The following is a 6,014-nucleotide window of genomic DNA, read 5'->3' as shown; positions in this document are numbered from 1 at the left end:
GGCTTTTTTTTATCAGCGAGCAAAAGTTGCGAACTTTTTTGTCGATTTTCTCTACTAAATCCTTTCAGCAAAAATATGGCAATATCGCGAAATGATCAAGTATGACACACAGAATGGATCTGCTATTCCTGTTTAAATAAAAAAAAATCATTTCAGTAGGCCTTTAATTAGTCATTAAGTACTTATTAATGTCTTATTCTGCATGGCCTTATTATACTACCAGTAAGCCATTAACTAAGAGTCTTCCCTAACCCTAACCCTATTGTCAGGTTCAAACACTGATGACATCCATCAAACAGACAAAGAAGCAAGGAATCAAACAGAGACAGAATTTAATTTGGCTCAATGAGGAGAAACGCGTAGACCTTTATCCTTGTACAGTGTCCCACCACGCTCTGACGAAAGATTGTACGACTCCTCTTTTAATTTGGACTCTCCCTGATTACATGGCAACAGCTGTTTCTAAAGGAAGGGGGGTCGTAAACAGCCGTACCGTTTGGTTACAAAACAGTTCAAAGAAAAGGTGCCTGGAGAGGGGTCAGGTCCTGCTTCCTCTCCGCTTTGTAGATCTCGGATCAAGACAAAATCTTGTCACTGAAGTTTGTCTAAGTCTATCTCAGATTGAGTGCTGATTCTCAAAAAGTGTCAGTCTTGGAGCTACTGGATCTTAGTGCTGCTTTTGATCCAGTAGTTCACCTCGTTCTTTGGAGTACACCCAAACACCCGCCGAGCCTCTCTGGTACTGTTCACAAGTGGTTCACTTCCCATCTCTCAAACAGAACATTCTTGCTATATGGATACAAGCTCTCCAAAGACCCCCAAAATCACATTTGGTATCCCTCAAGGATCTGTTTTAAGTCCTCTTCTTTTTACTATTTACATAAGTATTATTGTACTATTTACTAAGGTTATACAGGATGTATCCCACCTAACCTTATCCCTGTCCACACACGCACAACGCCATCGTTTAAGACCCCCTTTTCCGCCGGCGCAACGCAACCTAGTATACATGCGCGGAAAATGCGCACGTAATAGTCAGCGCTGACCTAATTTGTAAACAATTTCCTGTGCATTTCTCTTCAGTGTGCTGCACTTTACATTTGTTTGCAGTGTTGCTTTTTGAGCAAGTTCTTAAATTAAATTCAACTTATCTGAACAATATCCAGTGTTTGTTTCTATGTATTTGTTTATTTGAAGGACAATATGCAGTTACATTAAGAAGATGGCTGCACCAATTAGCACCATGCTAATTTCCATCTGTAGTCCTTCTATGGTGCATCTAACATCCACGATAAAATGACACAGGATTGAAAATACACAACAATATTAAAATGACATAATGATAAACAATTTAAAATGCAAGTACAATACATACTAGGCCACCTACTCAGTGGCCTAGTGGTTAGACCAGTGGTTCTTAACCTTGTTGGAAGTACTGAACCCCACCAGTTTCATATGCACATTCACCGAACCCTTCTTTAGTGAAAACTAAAATGTTATTTTTCAAATTCAAGACAAAGTTATATGTTTTTGGTAACACTTTAGTATGGGGAACATATTCTAAGTAACAAAGACTTAATTTAGAGTTTTTTGGACACTAGGGGAACATATTCTAAGTAACAAAGACTTAATTTAGAGTTATTTGGTTAGGGTTAGAGGGTTAGGGCCAGGGCCAGGGTTAGAGGGTTATAATAAGGCCATGCCGAATAAGGCATTATTAAGTACTTAATAATGACTAGTTAAGAGCCAATATGTTACTAATTTGCATGTTAATAAGCAAGTAATTAATGGTGAATGTGTTCCCCATACTAAAGTGTTACCATGTTTTATTACTGGTGCACAAAATGAACCGTGCATGAACATCACCTTGTTCAAACAACAAAACCAACACAGTGCATAAACTCACAACAAATTACACACCTGCAAATCAGTCTGACTTCTGCTGTTGCCGTATCCGTAATACGCCGATAGGGAGAAGTTTTTATTCACACGATGAGTCGGGTGTGTCTTGACCTCCGCCGAACCCCTGAGCCCGACTCACCGAACCCCTAGGGTTCGATCGAACCCAGGTTAAGAACCACTGGGTTAGAGTGTCCGCCCTGAGATTGGTAGGTTGTGAGTTCAAACCAAAGGCTATAAAAATGGGAGTCATTACTTCCCTGCTTGAAAACTCAGCATCAAGGGTTGGAATTGGGGGTTAAATCACCAAAAATGATTCCCGGGCGTGGCCACCGCTGCTGCCCACTGCTCCCCTCACCTCCCAGGGGGTGAACAAGGGGATGGTTAAAATGCAGAGGACAAATTTCACCACACCTAGTGTGTGTGTGTGACAATCATTGGTATTTTAACTAGAGGGTAGGTGAGTTACAAATCAGTGGGCGGTCAAGTTACAGTATTTTAGCAGCTTCCTTTAAAGTGCAGAAGTATATAAAGTGCAGCAGTTTTGATCAAAGTCCACATACAGTGCAGTATTGTGGTATTTCAATTAACTGGAATCCAGTGTGCTGTGGGGCCCTATTGTAGTGCAGTGTTTTTCAACCACTGTGCCGCGTGAGATACAGTCTGGTGTGCCGTGGGAGATTATCTAATTTCACCTATTTGGGGTATAACATTTTTTGCAAACCAGTAATTAGTCTGCAAATGATGTGTTGTTGTTGAGTGTCGGCAGAGTAACCGTGTAATACTCTTTCATATCAGTAGGTGGCAGCAGGTAGCTAATCGTGATCACAATTTTTCAGACGACAGCGGGAGGCAGTGTGCAGGTAAAAAGGTGTCTAATGCTTAAACTGAAAAATTAACAAAAGGTGAGTGCTCCTAAAAAAAAAGGCATTGAAGCTTAGGGAAGGCTATGCCAGGGGTCGGCAACCCAAAATGTTGAAAGAGCCATATTGGACCAAAAATACAAAAACAAATCTGTCTGGAGCCGCAAAAAATTAAAAGCCATATTACATACAGACAGTGTGTCATGAGATATAAATGTAATTAAGAGGACTTAAAGGAAACTAAATGAGCTCAAATATAGCTACAAATGAGGCATAATGATGCAATATGTACACATCGCTAGCCTAAATAGCATGTTAGCATCGATTAGCTTGCAGTCATGCAGTGACCAAATACGTCTGATTAGCACTCCACACAAGTCAATAACATCAACAAAACTCACCTTTGTGCATTCATGCACAACGTTAAAAGTGTGGTGGACAAAATGAGACAGAAAAAGTGGCAAAAAACACGTCCTAGAAAGTCGGAGAAAGTTATATCAATCAATACATGTAAACAAGCTATACGGTGAGTTCAAGGACCGCCAAAATAAGTAGGACAAAACGGCGCTCGCCAAATACTCGAATCAGTGAATCATGTTTAATATAAACAGTGTGCTTTATAACACTTAGGGAGGTTTGTGTCATGTTTGTCCTCCTACAGAAACCATACTAAAACAAAAAAATATATTTTTTCCCCCCCTCATCTTTTTCCATTCTTCATACATTTTTGAAAAATCTCCAGAGAGCCACTAGGGCGGCGCTAAAGAGCCGCATGCGGCTCTAGGGCCGCGGGTTGCCGACCCCCGGGCTATGCAGAACGAAACTACAACTGAACTGGCGACAAAGTGAAGAAAAACAGAATGCTGGACGACAGCAAAGACTTACAGCGTGTGGAGCAGACGGCGTCCACAAAGTACATCTGAACATGACATGACAATCAACAATGTCCCGTCAAAGAAGGATAAAAACAACTGCAATATTCTTGATTGCTAAAACAAAGCAGGCGCGGGGAATATCGCTTAAAGACATGAAACTGCTACAGGAAAAAACCAACAAAACAGGAAAAGCCACCAAAATAGGAGCGCAAGACAAGAAGTAAAACACTACACATAAGAAAACAGCAAAAAAAGTCCAAATAAGTCAGGGTGTGATGTGACAGGTGGTGACAGTACACCTACTTTGAGATAAGAGCTATAGTGTTGCATGCTTAGTTATGGTTTAAAGTCATATCCCGCGACTTTTTATTGTCAATATCGAGTTTCATATTTTAATGATTTCTGCTGGTGGTGTGCCTTTGGGTTTTTTCAATGAAAAAAATGTGCCTTGGCTCAAAAAAGGTTGAAAAACACTGTTGTAGTGAATCACACCTGAGCCAAAATGAATCAAATCTTTAATGGACGTGTGAAAGTAAACAATGAACATTTTACAACAATCAATCTAGGGATGTAGATATCTGGTCTGGACACTCCTCACTCGTTTGCCTCCTCAGGAGACACATCATTTCCACAGTTATGCTGACAACACACAGCTGTCCCATATGTCCATACATTTCCAACAGGCGTTGTTCTTTCTATTTGCACACAAATATGTTTCCAACTCGCTCATTTAGTTTGATGTACTCTTCTTATCAGTGCGCTTTTTGAAGTGGATCAAAAAAGGAAAAACATTAACAAACTTGAGCTTACACACACTTTGGGGCGGTATGGCGTAGTGGGTAGAGCGGCCGTGCCAGAGACCTGAGGGTTGCAGGTTCGCTCCCCGCCTCTTACCATCCAAAATCGCTGCCGTTGTGTCCTTGGGCAGGACACTTCACCCGTGCCCCCGGTGCCGCTCACACCGGTGAATGAATGATGACTGAATGAGTTGGAAAAAATGAATGATGGGTTCTCACTCTGTGAAGCGCTTTGAGTGCCTAGAAAAGCGCTATATAAATCTAATCCATTATTATTATTATTATTATTACACACGATTAAAAACAATTGTATGTACAAACCCCGTTTCCATATGAGTTGGGAAATTGTGTTAGATGTAAATATAAAAGGAATACAATGATTTGCAAATCCTTTTCAAGCCATATTCAGTTGAATGCACTACAAAGACAACATATTTGATGTTCAAACTCATAAACTTATTTTTTTTTTGCAAATAATAATTAACTTGGAATTTCATGGCTGCAACACGTGCCAAAGTAGTTGGGAAAGGGCATGTTCACCACTGTGTTACATGGCCTTTCCTTTTAACAACACTCAGTAAACGTTTGGGAACTGAGGAGACACATTTTTGAAGCTTCTCAGGTGGAATTCTTTCCCATTCTTGCTTGATGTACAGCTTAAGTTGTTCAACAGTCCGGGGGTCTCCCTTGTGCTATTTTAGGCTTCATAATGCACCACACATTTTCAATGGGAGACAGGTCTGGACTACAGGCAGGCCAGTGTAGTACCCGCACTCTTTTACTATGAAGCCACGTTGATGTAACACTTGGCTTGGCATTGTCTTGCTGAAATAAGCAGGGGCGTCCATGGTAACGTTGCTTGGATGGCAACATATGTTGCTCCAAAAGCTGTATGTACCTTTCAGCATTAATGGCGCCTTCACAGATGTGTAAGTTACCCATGTCTTGGGCACTAATACACCCCCATACCATCACACATGCTGGCTTTTACACTTTGTGCCTATAACAATCCTGATGGTTATTTTCCTCTTTGGTCCGGAGGACACAACGTCCACAGTTTCCAAAAACAATTTGAAATGTGGACTCGTCAGACCACAGAACACTTTTCCACTTTGTATCAGTCCATCTTTGAGACACTTGTGATTTAGGGCTATATAAATAAACATTGATTGACATTGATTGATCTTAGATGAGCTCAGGCCCAGCGAAGCCGACAGTGTTTCTGGGTGTTGTTGATAAACGGTTTTTGCCTTGCATTGGAGTTTTAACTTGCACTTACAGATGTAGCGACCAACTGTAGTTACTGACAGTGGGTTTCTGAAGTGTTCCTGAGCCCATGTGGTGATATCCTTTACACACTGACGTCGCTTGTTGATGCAGTACAGCCTGAGGGATCGAAGGTCACGGGCTTAGCTGCTTACGTGCAGTGATTTCTCCAGATTCTCTGAACCCTTTGATGATATTACAGAGCGTAGATGGTGAAATCCCTAAATTCCTTGCAATAGCTGGTTGAGAAAGGTTTTTCTTAAACTGTTCAACAATTTGCTCACGCATTTGTTGACAAAGTGGTGACCCTCGCC

Source organism: Entelurus aequoreus, linkage group LG17 (genome assembly GCF_033978785.1).
Source record: "Entelurus aequoreus isolate RoL-2023_Sb linkage group LG17, RoL_Eaeq_v1.1, whole genome shotgun sequence".
In the NCBI taxonomy this organism is placed as follows: domain Eukaryota; kingdom Metazoa; phylum Chordata; class Actinopteri; order Syngnathiformes; family Syngnathidae; genus Entelurus; species Entelurus aequoreus.
This window is presented reverse-complemented; position numbering follows the sequence as displayed.